Here is a 22,828-nt window from a genome sequence, read left to right as displayed (position 1 = left end):
TTCCTTCATTCAATGCGAGAGCTTTTAAAAGAGCTTTCCTTAATTATTTTTATTGTATAAAGTGTTATAATTGTACATTTATGGATCAATATGCAGTGTTTCTATTATATTAAGTGTGTGTAACCGCTTTTGTAATAAATGCTTTTTTCCACTAGTTGTAACTCTAATATTACCCAATTTTAATATGTAAGAAGATCAGCAGCTGATGGAAAGAAAAAAACTTGAAGTTTATCATTTATAAAGAGATTCAGAAGAAAAGCTTAAGATGATACATGGTGTTAAATGCAAATATGTGATGCACAAAATTACTGAGGAGCTGCTTAGCGACCTGAATGGTGTGTTTGTTTAACCTTTTAGTCACCTAATGGCTGCTGCATGCTCCATTATCTCTGCAGGGCCAGCTGATGGAGTGCAGTGATCTTATATAAATATGCAGAAGATGACATTAAGTAAATGTAGGTTTCGATTTAAAAGCTCGCAGAAAGAAAACCTAAAGAACAGCATGCAACATGTAAGTAAATATTAATCTACAGGCAAAGAAAAAATGCCTTTTATTATTAGAGAGTTAAATTTTGACACTTTTTCCAATTCTGACATGTTGAATTCGCATGTTTCTGTAAGCTTGTGGTTTTATTACATTCAGAAGATTCCAACCTTTAGGGGATTTTATGAACCAAAGTGAGTATTTCTCTCATGCAAAGTGTTTTGACCTTGCCTCTCTGAAGGTCTCTCAATTGATTTATTTTTAAACTTTGGCTGCTTTTCCACCTTTTCTTTTATTCTCAATATGTCTTAAACCCGATTATGACACCATATTTTAAAGTATATGGTCTCTATGGAAAGTGAACAAATTGAAGACAAAATGATTTTAGGGCTAAAATTCTTAAAAGTCATGTGCTTGGTGATAAATGTGGCCTGAAACAGGACCTGAGAGATGCACCATCCATTTAGGCGGTCACCTACAGTATGATATATTTTCGACTAGTATGTCTTTGAGAATGACCTTGTTGGTACTACAATACTGTTCTCTGTATCCCGATCCGAGTTAACTTTGGTATTAAACAATACCAAAGATACTGCAAAATCTAATTTAGCTTTTTTTTAGTATTTCATTACCAGTTTTGCTGTTATATGTCGACACTGCTCTGGTTTAACCCTTAAAGTGACCTATTTTTCTCCCTTGAACATGTTAGGATAGATCTATTGGCTATACAAAACATGTTCATTACATATTTTTTTTTACACAAAATTATTCTTAGATGATCAGATTGTAGTATTCTCAGTTCTGCCTATTTCAATCACCTTTTAGAATGAGCTGTTTTGGGGCCTCTGTCACTTTAAATCCAAATAAGCTGCTGCTGGCCACGCCCCCCAACTCAACGTTAAACTGCAATGTGAAAACGGCTGCAAACAGCCGATCAATTATGCAACTATTGAAAAGCATAAATCGGTAAAACCAGCTTTCCAAACGTCTTGAAATTCACTTTGTGTTGCTAGGTCGCGGGCAGAATTCCACTGGGGTTGCTAGGTGACGGGAAGAAGTCCACAGGGATTGCTAGGTGACAGGCAGAATTCCACTGGGGTTGCTAGGTAACATAATGCATAATAGGTCCGTTTTAAGTTGCACCAGTTCAGTTCACCTCTTTGGTAATTTGTACCCCAACTACTTAGGTTTTGTGGGTTCACTCTTTGAGGCTGCGGGCCCACCATGATTGGTTCCCTGCCCGCATTTAGGTACAGGATACAAATTTTTGTTGTTTATTTACCTTTGTGGTTTTATTGCAATTTCATTATTTATAAAGATAAACTTCATTGCATAATTTTTTTTTAAAGATTTCACAACTTGCATAGGTAAATCCACAAATACTGTAATGAAAACATTATGGATATCAACAACATTTCCAGACAGAACGACAACTGTAGCATTCCAGGTGTGTACAATTTTGAAATTAAAAAAGGAAATTATCACCGGCAACATCACCGGCAAAATAACAGCATTTGACTTTCATGGAATAAAAGGAAGTTTAAACAAGTGTGGCATCAATTTCACTGCAAAAATCCTGTAATTTGGCAATCTTTACATAACGGACACAATACTAATGCATTCATTTGGTAAAGAGAAAATAAAAACTAAAGCAAAAGCTGGGCAATGCTTAAGGGATCATGAATGCCTGCCATATGGATGGGATAAACAGCGACGCTCAAATCAAGTTTGATTCTAAATCAGTTTCACTGAAAAGCATCTACCACAAAGAGAGCCACGAATAGTAAACACAGATAACAAGGACAGATGAGACGCAGTAAGTCACCGCTGTTGGCTCAGCGAAGCCGACTGTAGATGAGCCACATGCCTCCCAGTGGGCACTAGGGGGCAGAATGACTAATCTGTGAAGCTGTCAATAATGGAAAAACTCTGTGAACCAATAACTTTGAAGATCTACAAGAAGCTTTCGCATAAAAAAAACAAAGACTGGAGCATTGCTTCGTCCAACAGACGGAGGGAGGCCTGAGTTTCTGTTTGATGGGAGGAGAAAGAGACGGTTTCTGGTGCGAGGGGTTGAAATGACACTTCAGCCCACTTGAGAAATAAGTAAATGACAGACTGCGGACAAATGGATGGGGAAGAACAAAGGGTTAGCAGCAGATACTTTTGAGGGACGGAGCGCTGCGGTGGAGGGCAGCGAGTTGGACTCCTGAAGTGCTTCTCGGCACGCCTCAGTGGAAAGAGCCGCCGACTCAAAGTGCTCTACTGCGTTGACATTTTGTTATCGAGAGGGTGGAGGAGTTTGTCCGTAATAACAGACAGCAAACATCGTTTTCTCCTCGGCTACCCAGAGTGAGACTGGTTCATCCCTCATGGGGGGAGTACTCACCGGACTCGTTCTGAAGTGATGCTTCAGCCCAACAACAACACACACATTCGGTCCTGTCAGAAAAGATTAGGGCCCTCCGGCCACAGCAGTCTGCGACAGGAAGCTGAACCGACTGGTCCGAAAGAGATCAATGCAAAGTTAATCAACATAAATGTTTGTTTTCTCTGTTAACAGAAGAGGAACAGCAATGCAGACATGCATGTAACCAAATGAAAAGGTTCTATGTAATAACTAGGGGTGCACCGATTTATCGGCCAGCCAATTTATCAGAAAACCCAAAACTGGACTCCAGTAAGAGTAGCAGTACTTCAATATATTTTTACTCAAGTAAAAAGTAGTTGTCCAAGAAATTACTGAAATAAGAGTAAAAAGATGATTCAAATACTGAGTCACTCATCAAAACATCAGTCAATATTTAAAAATCACATCATCAGACGGGACAAAAATATAAAGTTATGTAGAAATTTTTGTATTTTTAAAAACCAAAATAAATAAGATTACAAAATGCCAAAAGATGAAAGAGAATTTTCAAAATGAATTTCTTTCAATGTAAAACTTGGGAGGAAATTTTCACAAAAATCGCGGGTGTGTGTGTGTCTAGTGAATTATTTTCGCTAAAAACAATCTTATTCTTCATTCAGGGGGTAGATAATCCAGAAAGTTTACTCCAGTAAGCGTAGCAACACCAAAACTAAAAAGTATAAACTAGTACAAAGACTCCTAAATGTTAATCAAGAGGATGTAACTAGTTTCTACCTACTGGGTGGTTTCTGGGGTCAGGCAACCACTGGCTACTTGGATGTCTGACTCATTAACTGTAAAAGGTCATAATCTCAGGATCTGAAGGTGGTTAGAGTCTAGACGCATCTTTCTCGCTTCCAGCTTAGACAGAATACCCTCTATACACTCATCTGTAGTAATACTCAGGAGTTAGAGGCTTCTAGGACCCGTTAGTCGGAGAGCTGGTCAGTAGTCAGTTAGTAGGAGTCTGAGAGGAGTTGTGGGTGTGGCTGACTATTGCGTAATAACACTCTGGTAATGGGCAGGGCTTCACTGGGGTTGCTAGGTAACCGGCAGGGCTTTGCCGGGGTTGCTAGGTAACGGACAGTTCTTCCTTCTGATTTGTAACATGACAACTCAGCTGGTAATTTCAACTTTTCACTTACTTACTTTTCACTTCTTTCTGCAGCATTTCCTCCCGACCCAAATGATTCTGCCTGTGTGGATCCGCGGTCACCTCAAGAGCGTTTCACGCATTAAGTGTCGGTAATCCCGTTTTCCATCAAAGTGGCTCTTGAAAAGCTCGGAGGACCGGACGACTCCCACAGGGTGCCTGGAATTAGGGTGTCCCATCATGGATCTACCTCCAGGTGGAAATTACTGTCTTCAAGCCTGCTTATCTTTTCAGCCAGCAAATATATTCTTATGCCTGCAGGATAGCTTTGTGTGCACTTTTAAGAAGATTTTTTCCCTGGACGGTCAGAGGCTGGAGAAGTACTGCAAACAAACAGAGCGAGACGGGGGGATAATTTTGGGGTTATTTAAGATCAAGAAGGAGGTCCGTGTGTATTTCCTGCATATCCATTTTCCAAAGATGGACTCAAGTATTAATCCATGCAGTCCAAATAAACTCTGAATAATCAGTTTCTTCTTAACTTCAAACTTAAAGTACATGAAGTTTTAAGGTGGTCTCTAAATCATTGATGGAGAAATTTTCCTATGAAAAAGTTGATTAATGGATATTTTTCTTTGGCATCGGCTCTTGTACGTAATATGATCTGTTTTGATTCACTCATATCTAGTTTAGAACGTCATTAACTTTTAAAAGCTTATGGTCGGTATCGAAAAGCAAGTAGGATTGGTATGAATCACTCCAATCATGTCACTAAAGCAATAAATCGATTAATCACATGATAAATTAAAGTAATTTCTATTTGTCATCAAAAACTGGATCACAAAAGTCTGATGATTTGGTCTCAACTGGCCCATTTTTAAGGACAATTTTGTTTACAGAGACTCTATGATTAATTTTAGTTGTTTGTTCTGTTGTTTTGTTTTATTTATTTTGGATATTTAAAATGTATCCAGTTACAGTGTTAAATGTTTATTAGAATTTAAAATTGATTGATATTTGAAGATGTGTTCTTGAACCAGAACCAAAGACGTAGAAGCAGCATTCAGCTTCTATGCACCACAAATCTGGAACAAACTTCCAGAAAACTGCAAAACAGCCGGAACACTGAGTAACTTTAAATCAAGGCTGTATAGAGTTGCTTTTGCACCAAAACAAATGGAACATTGATTAATTTGATAGATGATTTTCATGATGGCACCCGTCATAATGTAATGTTTGTCAGTAGTTTCTTGTAACGCTCTTTTTAAATGCGCAGGTCTGACTGCAAGGTTTAGTGTTAACCACTTTGTAGAATCAGAAGTAGGTACGGCATGGAGTCATGATTGGGTGGATAATTGATGTAACTGATGTAAAGAGGTTTGTTTATATTGCTATTTATTGCAGTGGAAATAATAATAATGACAATAACTAAACAAAAATATATTGCTCAAAAGAAACAAGGAGGGGGGAAAAAACAAACCAACCAACAAAGAAATAATAATAATCAGTGATACTTCAAAACCAAATAGAGTTCAAAAGAAGTCCAAGAGCAAGGGGAGAATAGTTCTTTTCCTTTAGATACTCCCTTAGAGTTTAGTTTGTTTCCTGTGTGGAGAGTGTTGTTTCGTTTTCCTACCACCAGGTGGTGTGTGGGTAGCTCACCATCCTCCGTCATCAAGTGAGTCGATGAAGGGGGAAAAAAAACCTGACCTGAAAGGCCAGAAAACATACATTAAGTTTATATACTTATATAAATATAACATTTATATAAGTTAAATGGGGAAAAAAAACAAACAATTAAATACATACTACTATGTATTGACAACCATTTCATAAAAATGCGTTCAAAAAAATAATAAAAAAGTCCTTTTACAAAGTGCACTTCATAATTCAAATTCAAAATTTCTCAAATAAAGTAATTAGCAGTTGCTACAAACAACAACTAATAATAAATCAAATCAATCAACTTAAGAATGTGATTGATCAAAGTAGCTACAAACAAAATCATTGGGTACCAGACTTCATTGCTGCACCAGCATTTAATGCAACAACAAAGAAACCATGAAAAACAATCAAATCTAAAGTTGAAGGGGAAGCCTTTAAATGTTAAAGGTGTGGTCTTTAATTCGGCTTTAACAGTGTGACTTTTCATTAGTAAGTGGACTGAACCGATGTGGGCAACTGATTGTCGAGTTGGTAGCTAATGCCAACTGGTGGAGCATTGTGGAAATAACGCCCTATCATATATATGAATGATATTTACTCACCATCGAGTAATGGATTGTCTGAGGAGGTGGATGCAATGTTAACGTGTTCTCATCAAGTTAACATTGCATGTACCAGGCGTCAACCAATCCCAACCTGGTGAGTATTGCAGCGGCTATATTAGCGGCGCTGCTATCGCAGATACAAAGTCAAGTCAGATGGTATTTAACAACTCACCGCAGATCCTCAAGTTATAGGGATTAACTTGTTCAGTGATGAGTCGATTTGGAAATTGTTTTATGAACAACCGACGCCACAACCAAACAGTGAGCAGCAGCACAGTGGAAAACCCTGAAATACACATGAGGATCCCAGAGCTTAAAGGGAAGGTGGGTGGGTCATGGCGGTCACGTGGGTTACATTCTCAATTGTTGACTGCATGACTTCTTATTTTTGCGTTTTTAAGATGTAAAACACTTTATAAGTACTGTATTGTTATTACTTGAAAATATTATCACAATTTATCGTCCAGCAAAACGTGTTACAGACCTATAAATCACCATTTGACAAACTGAAAAAATCAACTATTTTCAGTCTTTTGCTGTAAATGTAATCTCTTTCAGCTGTTTCTGCTGAGTATTGTCAGTAACATCACCCTGAAACCAGCAGCAGTGCTGTCTGTTGTTCTGTGCATCGCCTGCAGCCTCTTCTGTCAGGGAGAATCTTTGCCACCGAGTGTCACTGTTGCAGCGCTGTGACGCAGCCTGTTTGTCTGGATAGTGTTGCAGAGGCAGCTGTTGGGCAGACCGTCACTTTGTCTCTTACTGTAGTCCCCCCGTCCCCGCCGCGCCGTCCCCCTGCTCTCCTGTGTCTCTGCATGCCCCAGAAACAAGGTAGTTCCATCTAATTGCTCTAATGGCGTCCTATCCTCATTAGACTCTTGACCTTGGCTGTGCGTGATAAGAGTAGGTCAGCGTGGATTAGAAGTGGCCCCCGAGGTCTCTTCCACTCTCCCAGTCACCAGTCGATATCTCTGACTCAATTCACACTCCGGAAAAACCTCCACTATGGTGCCATTTCAAACTGGGCAGCGTTTGAACTTGTTTTCTTTTTTTTTTCATAATTCCCCAGTGAACAGATTAAAGGTCCATCCACACGGAGATGATTTTAAGTGTAACCGGGAAAGTTTGTTGTCGTTTAGGCTGTGCGTCCAAACGGATACAGAAATTATAACTTTTTAACGGTGTTCCAAAGTGTTTAAGGAGGCCAGATTCATGTTCTCGTGTGGCCATTTTTAAATCTCTCGTACGACGGTGCATTAAGGTGCTTCTAGATAGAAGTAGGAGTACATTTCTGCCAAAAAAAAAAAATATGAATAATCTCAGAAATTTGCTAGAAAAAACTTGGAAATTTCTGAACATTTTAAACTTGTGAAACTTAATTTTTTTTTCAGAAGCAATATATCTTCGACTTTTGAAACGCTCAGATTTCCAAGTTTTTCATCTCCAAATTTGAGTTTTTTCTAGTACATTTTCAATTTTTCAAGCTCAGAAATGTCCATGATTTTTCTGAAAAATTACAGAGATTAATTGCAAGATTTCTAAAATTTTTATATATTTTTTTCTACATACACAGGTTTAGCTAAGTAACACTAAAGTATCAAACTTTTACACATCTAGAACTATGCTGTTTAATACCCAGTTAAGCAGACGCGCATACATTTTTTATGGAAAAATAATTTAAAGACATAATACATGTTGTTCATATGAAACACTGTGGTAGAATTTAAACAAGTGCTGCTCAAATGTTGCAACAATATCTCAATAAGACCATAAATTAACCTCATGCTAAGCTATGCAGACACTCAGTCAGCACTGATGAAGACTCCTTGAATCAAGGCTTGATATGGCTTCCAATACAACTTTTTGTCCCCTTGAATAATTCTTAATAAAAAAAACACAAGTTGGTGCTAAATTCTATTAAACTTTCAGAAAGATGGTGAAGCAATAATGAAGTTTAAAAAGAAAAATTACAGTATGACAAAAGGGAATTACTCTGTTCTTTTAAAGTGTGAAAGTACCTTGTAAATTCTGCATAATCTCAATAAATGCACTGCATACAAAAAGGTGGAATCATAAATATCATACAAGCTTAAAATAGGTGACAAGATCTGATTGTTGACAAAAAAATTCTTATTAGTTTGAGATACAGAAACATTAGTAACAGGTGGAGAAATACTATTAAATTCTTAATAACTAGTAGAACAAACATGAAACAAAATCAGGGTGTATACTCTTTCAAAAAATGAAACATGAAAAGCTGGAAGAAAAAGTCACTGAAATAACCTGATAACAGCATTTTTGTTGCTATAGTTAAGAGATTAAAACATTAGTCATGAATGGATAGTTATTCTGCTGGTGGTTGAAGCTGCTTGTGTTGTTGTCATTATTTAATGGGATTATAATTCATCTCGGGGCGCCTGAATCAGGTCGTAAAACTTTACCTCTGTTGTTTTATGGTTCCTGAGCTGAAGAGCACCACTTTACTGAACAACAAACAATTTAATATATTAGATAATTAAACATTAATATATCTACTTCTGATACTGTTGTTTTAATTTACTCCTTGGCTAAATAAACTCAAACCACTCCAGTTTTAGGTTCTCTAATGATTGTTTTTTAATTTTAGAATTTGTTATTAATTTGTTTAATTTCAGGATTTTCTATTGATACAGTATTTCTCTGACTTTCCTGAAGGTACTTGGGAGTTTTTGTACAACTTTTTATTTTTATTTTTTGCAGCAGATATTTGCTTTATTTCTGCCCTGAAATAAAGCAAATATTCGTTTGCTTTATTTCGTTTCGAATTCGTTTAAAAGTCTTAACTTAAAAGTAATTTGTCAGCAAGCGATAGAGGTTTGTTTTAAGTAAATAATTCCTTAATATTAATGAAAAAAATACTGTTTCCATAAGCAGATAAATTAACTTATAATATGGGAAAATTACTTCTTATAAGTTAAATAGTCTGGCAATGAAACTAGTTCTTTTTCATCAAAATACAGGAACTTTATACTTGAAACAGGCCTGTATATCTTACTAAAAAGTTATTCGTCAGTTAATTTTGCGTTATTTAAAGTGTAATGAGATATTTGCAAAATATAGCATGTTTATAAGGAAGAATCCTCTAACAAGAATTTTTTATTACAAAAAATGTACAGCTCTGGAGACACTTAAAATGATCAGTTTCTCTGATTTTACTTTTTATAGGTTTATATCTGAGTAAAATGAACGTTGTTCTTTTATTCTATGAACTACTGACATGTCTCCAAAATGACAAAAAAGATGCAGTGCTTTCAGACCTTAAATAATGCAAATAAACCAAGTTAATATTCATTTAGAAACAATATTAATGTTTTACCTCAGGAATAGTTTAGAAATCAGTATTTGGTGGAGGAACCAGTTGGTTTTCAATGGGGTGCAGTGCAGTGGGCTCTTCATCTTATGCTTATCTTCAGTTTACTGATAGTCTAGATATAGACTATTTCAAAAATTAACACCAATAAGCTTTGAAGACAAGAATAAAGAAATCCCTTGACGAGGTTTCTTTTCCCCTTGAAGGAAGAAGGAATCATTTGAATTTTGGACAATCATAAAGTAAAGATGCTGCTTCAAGAGGAATTGTTTTTTACGTCTGCATAACTGAAACGACACAAAGATGTTTGGGTTCCTCTAGCGGGGCATGATAAGAGGAACGCAGCACAAACCTCGGCAGAGCTGGGTGCAGTGATCTCTCGCTGTGGGATGCAATATTCACACCTCCTTCAGTTTGTACCTCATTTCAGCTTTTACACGCCGCATGTTGGAGGGGGTGGAGGACAGCGCAGCCAAAAAAAGAAAAACGCAGCAAAGACAGAAATAGACAGAAAATGGTGAGTTGTACGCCCTCAAGACAAAAATCTAACAGCTACACGAGAAAGGACTGGAGAGCATCAGCGAGAAAGCGGAGCTGTTTTTAAGCTTCTGTCCGTGTATGAAATTACACTTAGTGAGAGAAACTGCTCCTTTATTCTGCTCCAGTCCCAGCGGTGTGTGCACCCACGCGAGCCTCCGCATGAGTGTATAATATCAGATCATTGTGCCGGTGTTATGTACATATGGAGAAAAAAGACAAAGCCAGACAGACAAATCCCTCGAGTTTTGCTGCATCAAACAATATCACTTTCATCCTTTCACATTTGGTCCAGCAGTTCTTCCTGTCTGCAGAGGACCGGCGCCTCTGAGAGCTTTGAGGCTTGTGGTAAACAAGTGTTAATATGCTACCTCTGCGAGAAACTCAGGCTTAATGAAGGATTTACTTCCTATAACCAGAGCTGACGAGGGACTTGATGATTAAGAGTACTTGTGGCCCTTCGGCTATCATTATGTTATGGCTGAACCTTCTTTCCTAGCAGCAAATGTTTTCTAAACTCAGCATTAATTAATGTGCTGCAAGCTGCAGTCATTCTGTGAAGGCATCTTGGAGGAAAAGTGATTTAAAATATATATTTTTTAGAGAACAAGTATAAACCAAGATGTTATATTTATCTCCTCGTCTCATAAAATAGAGGTCAACGATATGCACTGCAAAAACACAGAATCTTACCAAGTGGTTTTTATTCTGGTTTTTAAATTGCAAGCATCTCAGCTCCCTTAAAATAAGACAAAACTTACAAATAATTATTCAGCATCATAAACTTGTTTTAAGCCAATAATTTCTTAATATTGATGAAAAAGGCAGATTACTTCACTTGTAACATGGGAAAAATGCCTTGATATTAGCTAATTAATCTTCCAGTGTAGTAGTATTGATTTTTTTTAAATCAATATTAAGGAATTATTTGCTTGAAGGTGAAATATTATGTTTTGCTTATAATTTTATAGCATAATAACGAAAATCTGTTATCTTCAGTTCTTGTAATATTTATGTAATATATAATGTAATATATATCAAATATGACTTAAAAGGAATTGTACTTCCTGATTTAACACCTTGAAATTGGGGTTCTGTGTCTTTAAAAACTCCTGCTGTTTCTGAAACTGCGTCTTCAGGAAGTTCTTCAGGAAGCAGCTGCAGCTCTGAGGAGGAGCTGCGTCTGGAAGGCGGGGCTTGGCCCAACCAGGTGTTTTGAACAGCTAAGTGGTTATCATGGAGATGAAAGATATTTTAAAGAATCAAAGCAATACTACAGGCGTGATTATGATGAAAGACTAACATAATACTGCCCCTTTAAAACAATCTGAAAAGTTAGTTTTAAGTTAATTTTGTCTTTTTTCAAGTATGCTAAGGCATTTGCCCTGAAAACTAGACTAAAAATTTGGTAAGAGTTTATTTTCTGAACACAAAATGTAAACATGGACAAAAGACAACTTGTACACTGTAAAACATTTGAAGGTGGCTTAAATTGAAAATGAAAGTCCACCTCCTGCCTTAAAAATGCAACTAAAGTCCACAAGAAAATTGTTTTGCTTTTAACTCAGGAATTAAAGTTCATGAAGTTGATTTAACAAGAAACAAGTTCTGATAGTCCATTAATCTTGAACTCCAACTACCTAGTTAAAGAGCTCACATTTCTGTATTATCTTCACTCACAATAAAACAGCTTATTTCACTTTAGAATAATTTAAATTCTTGCTTCTAATTGCAATGGAAGAACATTTACGGAAGAACATTGGGGCCAATTAACTCCGGGAGCCAAGGTAGAAAAGCTTTTTCCCCATAGTCCAAAAGACTGCATTTGTGGCTGCATTTTTACTCCAAAATCAGGGGCGGATCTAGAAAAATATTTATGGGGTGGCAGGGACTTTTTCAGGGGTGGCTATATATATATATATATATATATATATATATATATATATATATATATATATATATATATATAAAAATTCCCTTCTCACCCTCCGCGGGTGGTCTGTTTCATCCTCTGAGCTCGGGTCCTCTACCAGAGGCCTGGGAGCTTGAGGGTTCTGCGCAGTATCTTGGCTGTGCCTAGAACTGCACATTTCTGGACTGAGATGTCTGATGTTGTTCCTGGGATCTGTTTGAGCCACTGCTCCAGTTTGGGGGTGACTGCCCCGAGGGCCCCGATGACCACAGCACCACTGTGGTCTTCACCTTCCAGGTCTTTTCCAGTTCCTCCCTGAGGCCCTGGTATTTCTCCAATTTCTCATGCTTCTTTTTCCTGATGTTGTAGTCACTTGGTATTGCTACATCCACCACAACGGCTTTCCTCTGTTCTTTATCCACCACCACAATGTCCGGTTGGTTCGCCATTACCATCTTGTCTGTCTGGATCTGGAAGTCCCACAGGATCTTAGCTCGGTCATTCTCCACCACTTTTGGGGGTGTTCCCCACTTTGATCTCGGGGCTTCCAGTCCATATTCTGCACAGATTATTTATTTAACAAATTATTTATTTCACTCATTTTCTGATTTATTTTACTCTTTATATTTATTTTACCCATTTATTTAATTTTGGCTGAAATGGCTCTCCATAATAGTTTGGTCATGCTGAACTGATTTGATCGTTTCCGTAGCAACCATCAGAAGCAAGACATTCTCCCAGAACTACAGTGAGCTCATTGTAGCTATGACCTCACCCTCTATGACATAGATCAAAGAACATCTGAGGTTATGAATGCTTGGCTCTCAAAACAGGAGCTTATATCCAATCATCTCTTCGCCTTGCAGGTTTGTATTTATTAGTGATTTTAGAAATGGAACAGGTTGTAGCGACAGTTTTTTTCCCTTTAACTCTTGGTGCTGGGTATTTTATCACAACCGGAGTGAGGAAGATTTTTAATTCGATTCTCCCGAACATAACATTTGACATAAGCAGTCACAGGGAGGACTCCAATGAGTATGACGAGTTTGATGCATATCTCTTCAACCCTTCCCCGGTGGCCAAACAAGCTTCCCCGGCTGGGGAAGTTTGCAGAGCAGAGGTTGTTGGATCTGAATCCTCAACTTCTGCTCTGACAGAAGTGGCGTTACAAGACCGGTCTCAAGACAGGGCAGTCGTAGGGGAAGATTTGGACAATCTTCCACAAACGTCCTCGGCTGAGGACGTTTGCCCTAGAAAGAGGCCAGACTATGAGACGCTAACTTCTGTCCTGGCAAAAAGGGCAAAGGAAGAAGATGTTTACGGCGCTCGAGCTCCATTCACATCGAAATACGCCGCCTGCCCAACATGCGAAGACAGGGCTAAATACAACCCACACCTGTTGGACAGCGAGTATTGCTGCTCCATTTCTTGAGTAAGTAACTTGACCAAGATTAGTCATCGTCCCCTTATTAAATTCGAGGCAGACTAATTTAAAAATAGGATTTAGCTTGGGGGCTGCACAGTGGCACAGTTAGAGCTGTTGCCCTGCAGCAAGAAGATTCTGGGTTCAATTCACGGCCACAGTCTTTCTGCATGTTCTCCCTGTGCATGCGTGGGTTTTCTCCGGGTACTCCGGTTTCTCCCACAGTCCAAAAACATGACTTAGGTTAATTGGCCTCTCCAAATTGTCCCTAGCTTTGAGTGTGTGTGTGTAGGCTGCACAGTGGCACAGTTAGAGCTGTTGCCCTGCAGCAAGAAGGTTGTGGGTTTGATTCACGGCTCCAGTCTTTCTGCATGTTCTCCCGGTGCATGGTGGGTTTTCGCCAGGTACTCTGGTTTCCTCCCAGTCCAAAAACATGACTCTCCGGTTAATTGGCCTCTCCAAATTGTCCCTAGTTGTGTGTGTGTAGGCTGCACAGTGGCACAGTTGGTAGAGCTGTTGCCCTGCAGCAAGAAGGTTGTGGGTTCGATTCACAGCTCCGGTCTTTCTGCGTGTTCTCCCTGTCCATGGTGGGTTTTCTCCGGGTACTCCGGTTTTCTCCCAGTCCAAAAACATGACTCTCCGGTTAATTGGCCTCTCCAAATTGCCCCTAGCTGTGAGTGTGCATGGTTGTATGTCTCTGTGTTACCCTGCGACAGACTGGCGACCTGTCCAGGGTGACCCCGCCTCTTGCCCTAAACGTTAGCTAGAGATCAGCACCAGCAACCCTCCTGACCCACTAAGGGACAAAGGGTGTTAGAAAATGGATGGATGGATGGATAACCAAAATTCATTGATGGTTTTAAGTAGTTGAGGGATTGAGGACTTATGATTAGACAACATTAAAATAATGTCATGTGCAAATAGTCCAATTTTAGATTCAATACTTTTTATTCTGATACCCTGTATGTTTTGATGGTTCCTTATGGCAAAAGCCAATGGTTCAATTGCCAGAATAAAGAGGAGGGGTGAGAGGGGACATGCTTAACGTGTTCCCCTAGCTAGATTAAATGAATCAGATATAATATTATTTGTTATAACTGAGGCTGTGGGTTTATTATAAATTATTTGAATCCAGGTTATGAAATAACTACCCAAGCCAAATTGAGATAAAACATTGTATAGATAATTATGTTCCACTCTGTTGAATGCTTTTTCTGCTTCAAGTGAAAGTAAAGCTGTATCGGGATGTTCATATTTAGCTTGCCGCCCCTTTATGAATCCGTTCTGATCAGGTTCAGAAAGAGATGGTCAACATTTCTCAAGCCCAAGTGCTAGTACTTTAGATATTATGTTATAAGAGATTGGTCGAAAAGATTGGCATCTGGTGGGAGGTTTTCCAGGTTTAGGTGGTACTGTTATGGTTGCATTTCGTAGAAAAGGAGGTCATTCTTTAAGGGTTTAACTTTCTGCAAGCATATTATAGAGGGGCTGTAGTAGTCTGTTTTTAAATATTTTATAAAGGTCCAAAGGGATCCCGTCCGGACCGGGAAGTATATTTAAATTTTTGTACTGCATTTGAAAGTTCATCTATAGATATCGGGATATTCAGCTCTGATTTAACCGTTTCACTAAGTGTGGGGATATGTAGAGTTAAAAAATGAATCTAGTGATATTTGTGATGTGTCCTTTAGATGTATATAATTTTGAGTAATAATCTTTAAAGAGATCATTAATTTTTAGAGTATCAGAAGTATTTTCATTCTGCAGAGCTTTAATGCGCCAGGCGAGAAGCTTTCCTGCCTTTTCTCCTTGATCGTAGTCGGATCGTTTCAGCTTGAATATCTCTGATGAAGCTTTGGTAGTAGATAGTTTGTTATATTTTGCCCTTAATATTAGCAGTTTTTGTTGCTTTTCTTTAGAATCCTTTACATTTATCTCGAGCTCAGCCTCTTTAATTTGTTCTTCAAGTTTTATCATCTCCATAAAGTTTCTATTCGTCTTATTTCTGGTGTAACTTATCATTTGACCCCATATAAAAGCCTCAGGGGCGGATCTAGAAAAATATTTATGGGGTGGCAAGATGGTGGCAGGGATTTTTTCAGGGGTGGCAGCATATGCCAGTATGTGTGTGTGTATATTACATATATATATATAAAACGTCTCACTCTCACGTTTAGCTCACACAGACCTAATATTGGACTTAATTTACTTGATTCACTTGTTGCAAATGTTTTAATTTGCATTCATGTAGCACAGAGGATTACATATAATTTCTTAATATGCTATAGTTCATTATTTTTACGTCTTTCATACTCCTGCTAATTGATATGCATTAAATGCAGCCACAGTGTCCAAAAGAAAAAACATAAATGCAATCATTTGCATATTGAGAGTCTACAGAGCCTGATAACCTCCCCACTCTGCTCCTGGATTACCGTTTAAACTTTTGAGTTTTATGTCAAGTCCACATGAATTAAATGACAGAAACTAATTCTCTCACTGCATCTTTGATTCATTTTGTCCAGCTGCAGACTGTTAGATTGTCCAATCAGAGTTTCTAAACAGGTATTGTGTAGTTGGTGCTTTTAAACAGTTTTCAGTTAACTAAATTCAAGTCTATGGAACACAAAATGTCACTAAAATCACTCTGTCCTTCTAAAATATTTCAGAAAATCGTAAAAATGCACTGAATCGTATCGAATTGTATCGCTCAACAAATATTGTAATACATATCGTATCGTGACCAGAATATCGTATGTCATATCGTATCGTGAAATTATTGTATCACTACACCCCTAATCTCAATTAGAGATGTGCTGATCATGTTTTTTCCTGCCAATACTGATACTGAGGGCCGATCACCGGTACCGATCACCAATACCGATCACATAATTAAAAAAAAACAAAAACATAAACACTACCGGTTACATTATGTGGAAAAGGGAACCATGAATTCACCTTAATTTAGACAAAACGTGTTTTTAATAACTTTTTCCAAGAAGAAAACAAAACAAAACAGGCATTGTGCAAATTGTACTGCTATCGGTAATACTATATTTAACAGACTGATAGCATATGAAGGCTCTGAAGAGGCTAAATAATGCAAAGAGCAAAGGCAAATACAGGATCCATTACAATAAACAATTCAGAGTTAATGAATGAAAACTTCCTGATAGCATGGCGGCTAGCTGATTACTGCTAGTTCTGAGTGGCTGTTTCTGACTGAGCGGAGTAATTATGCAGAGCAGAGAGGAGATCGATTATTTTTTTAGAGATTATCTGTCTCATGTTAGGACAGTGAAAGTTTTAATACGTATGTAAAATGTATTTTTTAGGTTAGATGCTGCAGCTTTAAACAGAGGTTCGGTGTGAGAGTCACTACCAGGTGGAGCAGAAGCGGCGCTCCGTCTGTGAAATAGCGCGTAGCAGCGGTTCAACAGCGAGAGCAGAACCAGTGTCTTACATCGCAGCTCGAAGACTTAAATAATTTTGCGGGTTATTTGTTTAGCTTTCGTACCGTCATGCTAATCCAGGTGAGTGTTTGTAGCTGTGCGCTGCTTTACCTGCTATCTGATCCTCTTTATGTCTTTTTTACTGCAGTGAGCCTCGATGTAGCCAAACTCCATCAAGTATGCCATTGTTTTTATGCCATATTAGATTCGTTGTGTTGATACATTTTGACGTGCTTCAATTTTCCGCCGCAACACGCAAACGTCCCCATTCACTCAGTGCGTTATAGTTCCACATAGCTTAGGATTTGAAGGAAAGAGGAGACCAGCTGCACAGGCAGGCTGCGAAATGAGAAGCAGGTGATCGGTTTGTGTGATCGGCTACAAGAGACCGTGATCGGCAATCACCGATCCCTTTTTCACGGAAATTGGCCGATTATGATCGTGACCGATCGATCGGAACACCTCTAATCTCAGTAAATATAAAAATATAGTAGAAACGCAGAAACAACTGGGATGTTAAGTAAAATATAAATAAGTAAATCTGTAATATAATTTTTTTAATTGGTAAAGCTTTTAAAGTATCATTTTAAATTATTTTTATTATGGCACAAAAATGTTATGTTTTATGGTTATGATGATTAAAAAGCCTGATGTGTTAAATACGATACAATTTTAGAAAAAAAAGCGATGAGTCAAAAATGGTTTCTTTTGGGTGATGAAACAGTCAATACTTTTCAAAAAATATATATAATTGTTTCAGTCTTTACAGAGTTGAGGTAAAGCTAATTTTGCAGCTTCATTCTTCTTTCGTCCACCTCCCTGTTTCTGTTTCTCCATCTCGTTCCCCTCCAGTTCACTCCACGTGTGAGGGGCTCTCGCTCCCCATTTGGCAGCGCTGTAAATTGTTTCTGTCAGCTTAGATAAACGGACCCCTGGGTTTGTCCATCTCCCATCTTCACACACACCTTTAAAAAAAAAAAAGCTCACACACATCAACCCTGAAACACGAACACACACACGCGCACACGCAGCCCCACGTTGAGTTTGTGTTGCAATCAAGCAGCGAGGGTTTATTCTTTCCCCTCCTGTTTTTCAGGGCTTGTTTACTTGTTTCTCACATATTTAATATTCCACCTATCTGCACAGAATCAGAATCAGGAGACGCTCCCTCCAGGAGACGATGAGGAGGATTTTATTTATTCATGCTCTGCCGGCTCTGCGGGACTGAATTGTTATGAAACAGCTTTAAATGGCCCGCCGTTGACCTCTAAAAAACGTGAGAGGTGTGTGATAATTGTCATGAAATCCCCTTCCAGCGCGATCGGAAATGTCTCTGCTGCAAATTGGGTGAGATCAGAAAGTAGAAAAGGCGTAGCGCTTCTCGTGGCAAATGAGTCAGACTCTGTGGCAGGAGGAGAGATTGAAACAGAAAGCACGAGGGAAAGAAAGTGTCCTTCACTTCTATATTTTTCAACCAAAATTGATTTTCTTTGAGCGGGGATATCATCTTGCTTCATGGTTTGTTGCAATAAAGCATTGTGCAAACTGATTCTCTCCTCCACTGATACAGGGATAATTTCTTTTTTATTATTATTATTTCTTTAGGGACTTTATTGTGTCATTTCTGCAGAGATGTAATTTAGTGAGACAGTTATGCTCCCAGTTGGTTTGATATAATGAGATGAGGCGGCATTCCTCTTGTTTGTTGAAGCGTTTTGCTTCGATCCCAGGTGTGTTCGAAAAGGAATTAAGAGTTAAACAATAAAAGCACTGATGCAAATTAAATCTAATATACAGAAAATGTAACACAATTTAGGAAGTGACACATCACAGAGGATATTTGAAGCTTTTTGAATGGAGCGGCTGCATCTTCATTTGTATTGCAATTTACCCCCAAACTAGTTTGAAGACTTCTCCTCAATGGTTGCAATTGCCAAAGAAATAATTTCTTCAGCCATTTTAGGTTTCTGCAAACGAGAAAAGATGCTGATGTGCGCAACTGTGTGATTACAAGAATAAAAGACCAGTTACAAAACATGAAATAATATTAGAGAATGGTTCACCGAATGGGAAACGTCAGATTAGAAGATTAAAGCTGCAGTAACTTTTATTAAATATATATTTTTTTGCATATTTGTTGAGACTGTCACTATGTTATGAGACATAATCTGTGAAAAATTTAGCTCATTGGCCTTTTCCCAGTGCTAACTAGAAACAATCAGAGCCGAGAGGCGGGGCTTAGCGCTGTCAATCACAGACTTGTATGGCGTCGCTCATCCTCTTACTGTGTGCAAAGGTGGATAGAGTACCCAAAAACTGTACTCAAGTAAGACTAGTACTACTGCAACATATTATATTTAATATAAAAAGTAGTCATACAATACATTTTTACCAAATACTCAAAAGTATTTGGTAAAAGGTTTACTCAAGTACTGAGCAACTGAGAGAAATGTCCCCATATGCTTTAGATAAAAGATTTAGTTTTTAATTGTACTTTTATGCTGTAGTTTTTACAGGTGTTGTAGACTTTTTGTTCCAGTGGTTCTACATGTCAATGTTTTTTGGTTGTGCAGGATGCTCTACTAATGCTTTTCTAAGGCTAGCAGTCATTATGTGGTTTCAGCGAGTTACAAGTTTCTGTAAAAGCACTCAGAAAACAATGCAGCGACGAACTGGTATTTAAAAATATAATTTGTACTTTTGAATACTTATTTTAAGTTGGTACTTCTGTACTTTAAACTTGAGGCTGAGCAACTTTAACTTGTAGTTGAGTAAGATTTGATCATGAGTGTCAGTAGAGTTTAACCAAAAAACACAGAAAATCAAATGCCTTGAGTCTTTCTTTTCTGATTTAGACTGAAATATAAAGCAGGTATAATCAATATGGGTGCAAACTCCATAGGGGTTGTGTGGTTGGTGTCCCTGGTCCAACACACCTGAATCAAATGGTTGAATCACCTCCTCAGCATGAAGCCAAGTTCCACGGCGTCCTGCTAATGACCATTTTATTTGATTCAGATGTGCTGAAGCAGAGAGACATCTAAAAGCCGCAGGACGCCGGCCCTACACGAGTGGTGTTTGACACCAGTGTCCTATGGAGTCCCAGGCGCATCAGTTTTTCTCGGCACAGCACTATGTTGAGAAATTGATACTCTGTGAGAGGTGTAGGCTGTCATTTTTCTGTATTAGGGTCAAAAGATTAAAAAAACGCACACAAAAAAAACTTCAGGATGAAGGGGTTAACGCAAAGATTTAAAGGGACTTGATATGCAAAAATTACATTTTGCATGTTTTTTTTTTATGATTTCATTTGGGGAGTTTGCATGTTCTCCCTGTGCATGGTGGGTTTTCTCCGGGTACTCTGGTTTCCTCCCACAGTCCAAAAACATGACTGTCAGGTTAATTGGTCTCTCCAAATTGCTCCTAGGTGTGAGTGTGTGTGTGCATGGTTGTGTGTCCTGTGTGTCTCTGTGTTGGCCTGCGACAGACTGGCGACCTGTCCAGGGTGAACCCGCCTCTCACCCGGAACGTTAACTGGAGATGGGCACCAGCAACCCTCCTGACCCCACTGAGGGACAAGGGTGTAAGAAAATGGATGGATGGATGGATTTCATTTGGATTTCTATAGCTTCTAAAGCAAACCAAGCACTAAAAAAACCACCCAGATGATTTTTGGCAATAGGTTAAAGATTTTTGGTGTCTGGAAAATGAGCCGTTTCCAAAACATCTTTTTGTTCCAGTGGAACAAAAAGTCTACACTTCAAGTGTATTTTATAGGAAACAAGCTTTCCAAACCATAAACACACAATGCATCTCTTTGTTTAAAATCATATTTTTTTCATCATGTACTAAATAAGTTGTCACATTTTGCTGTAATTTAGAGAGAGAATTAAATGTTATTTCCGTTGTGGTTATCTAAAACAAAAGCAGTAACTAGCTTTATGCTACAGCGCTTTGAATCAAAGGGAAAAAAAATCAAATGCCATTTTTGAAGCTTTAACTCTGTAAATTGCCCCAAAGATCACATATGTTGCACCAAAAAGGTTGCCTCTGAAAGGAACATATTTCAGCTTTGATGAAATTACATCTGATAATCAGGAAACAAACGAGCTGCATAAAAATCTGCTTCCAAGCACCACAATGCCCTCAAAGCAAAGAACAAACCGGCTTCACACACTGATGAGAGAAATGTATGTGATGTATTGGAGCAGATGCTGGCAAACTATAAACAATTACAGCCGCGTCTGGTAGAAACAACGGCCAAGTTTACAACGTCAGCTTCTCTCACATTCTCTTAAAATTAAAGAGCTGAACACGCGCATGCTCACACATTTAAAAAATAATAAAAAACACCAGAGCGGCCCTGAAGCAGTCAAATATCAGGTCCCAGGAAAAGTGGCTGAAATAAATGAGTAAATGTCTCATACAGACCTCAGACAACTGAAGTTGTACCATTGTAGACAGAAAGTAATCAAGAATATCACTATCGGTTTGGTTAGAGAGCCATGGATTGCCTTCATAATTCAGACATGCTCTGGGGCATTTGTTTTAATTTGAATTATGAAGTCATAATCAAAGCATAAATGCATTAAACATGGTGCTCTTTTTAAAGAAAACAAATGTTTTTTTTCCTGAGTGCAACTATGTTTCACAAAGTGTTTGCTAATTTGCTAATTGCTGCTGCTAGTCAGGCATGTTTTTTAAAGAGTCAACCTTATAACATCACATAAATTTAAAAAAAGTTGATTTTACATATCATAAAAGAACTGAAGAGCTGAAACTATGTGGAGCTAAATTTGACCTTTTTCTTTTTTGTCTGGCTTTATAAAAAGAGAAAAGATGTAAAAAAAAAAAAAAAAAGAAAAGGAAAAAGAACCATAATTTGCAATATGCCAAAAAGGTTTTTTTTTTCTTTTCAAGGATTCTTGTTTTTGGTTTTCCTTTGCAGGTTTGAGTGGGGTCACTGTAGCCTCTGGTGACGGCTCCCAGTAATTGAGAGAAAACAGAATGCTGTCAGAAGAGGTCGAAAGGGTCTTTAAGTGGCCTTGTCTTTCTCTCACAATCTCTACGGCTTTGAATTAGAGTGCAAACGGCACATATAAGCACACTTTGCCTGGGAAAGCGGGTCCACTTTCTGCTGCATAATGACTCGCCTGAGGTGGAATATGTCTGTGGGAGGTAAAGCTCTGTGTTTTAAGGTACCCAGCTCAACCAAAGGAATCTGTACATTTCCATATGTGCTCTGACTCTTTGATGCTAACGCAATTATGAGACTGATGAGGTAGCCTCGCTATGAACCACTTGAACGTTTTAATAAGATTATATTGCTTCACTTAAGACCATATTCAGAGCATTAACTCCAGTATTGAGGCATCATCTGCTGCAGATTATTGAACATTTATGCAGATTCCAGAGGTGACAAAGTAACCAGAAATTGTACTCAAGAGTAGAACTTCAACATATTTTTCTTCAAGTAAAATGTATCCATCCAAGAAATTACTCAAGAGTAAAAAAGTATTTGGTAAAATGTCTACTCAAGCACTGAGTAACTGATCAAATTATCAATCATCTAATGATTAAAAATTACATTAACAGACGGACCAAATATACATTTAAGTGGAAATCTTGGTATTTTAAGGACCAAAATGAAAATAATTCATATAAATAGCAAAGAATAACAAATTCTAGCAAAAGAAAATGTTTCCAAATCAATTTCTTTCAATAAAAACCTTTAAAAAGTTTACAAAAACTGCAAGTGTGTGTCTGTGTCTGGTGAATTTTTGGTTAAAACATGTTGGTTTTTCATTCAGTGGGTAGAAAATCCAGAAGTTTTTCTCAAGAGTAGAAATACTAAAAATACTCCTAAAAGTAAATTTTTTCCAAAAAGTTCATCAAGTAAAT

At 38.0% G+C, this 22,828-nt stretch overlaps 1 long non-coding RNA gene across 2 annotated transcripts in view; it reads right to left on the bottom strand.

Annotated features, from left to right (window-relative positions):
* Positions 1-3,357: 3,357 nt before the first annotated feature.
* LOC103475047 (uncharacterized) overlaps positions 3,358-22,828 on the bottom strand; it is a 147,243-nt gene continuing 127,772 nt past the window's right edge. For both annotated transcript variants that reach the window (XR_535275.3, XR_014090464.1), the window contains one exon: positions 3,358-5,697. This is a non-coding gene — a long non-coding RNA (uncharacterized LOC103475047). The remainder of the gene's footprint in view (positions 5,698-22,828) is intronic.

The sequence above is a fragment of the Poecilia reticulata genome, chromosome 13 (assembly GCF_904066995.2).
Source record: "Poecilia reticulata chromosome 13, P_reticulata-male-v2, whole genome shotgun sequence".
NCBI lineage: Eukaryota > Metazoa > Chordata > Actinopteri > Cyprinodontiformes > Poeciliidae > Poecilia > Poecilia reticulata.
This window is presented reverse-complemented; position numbering and strand designations above follow the sequence as displayed.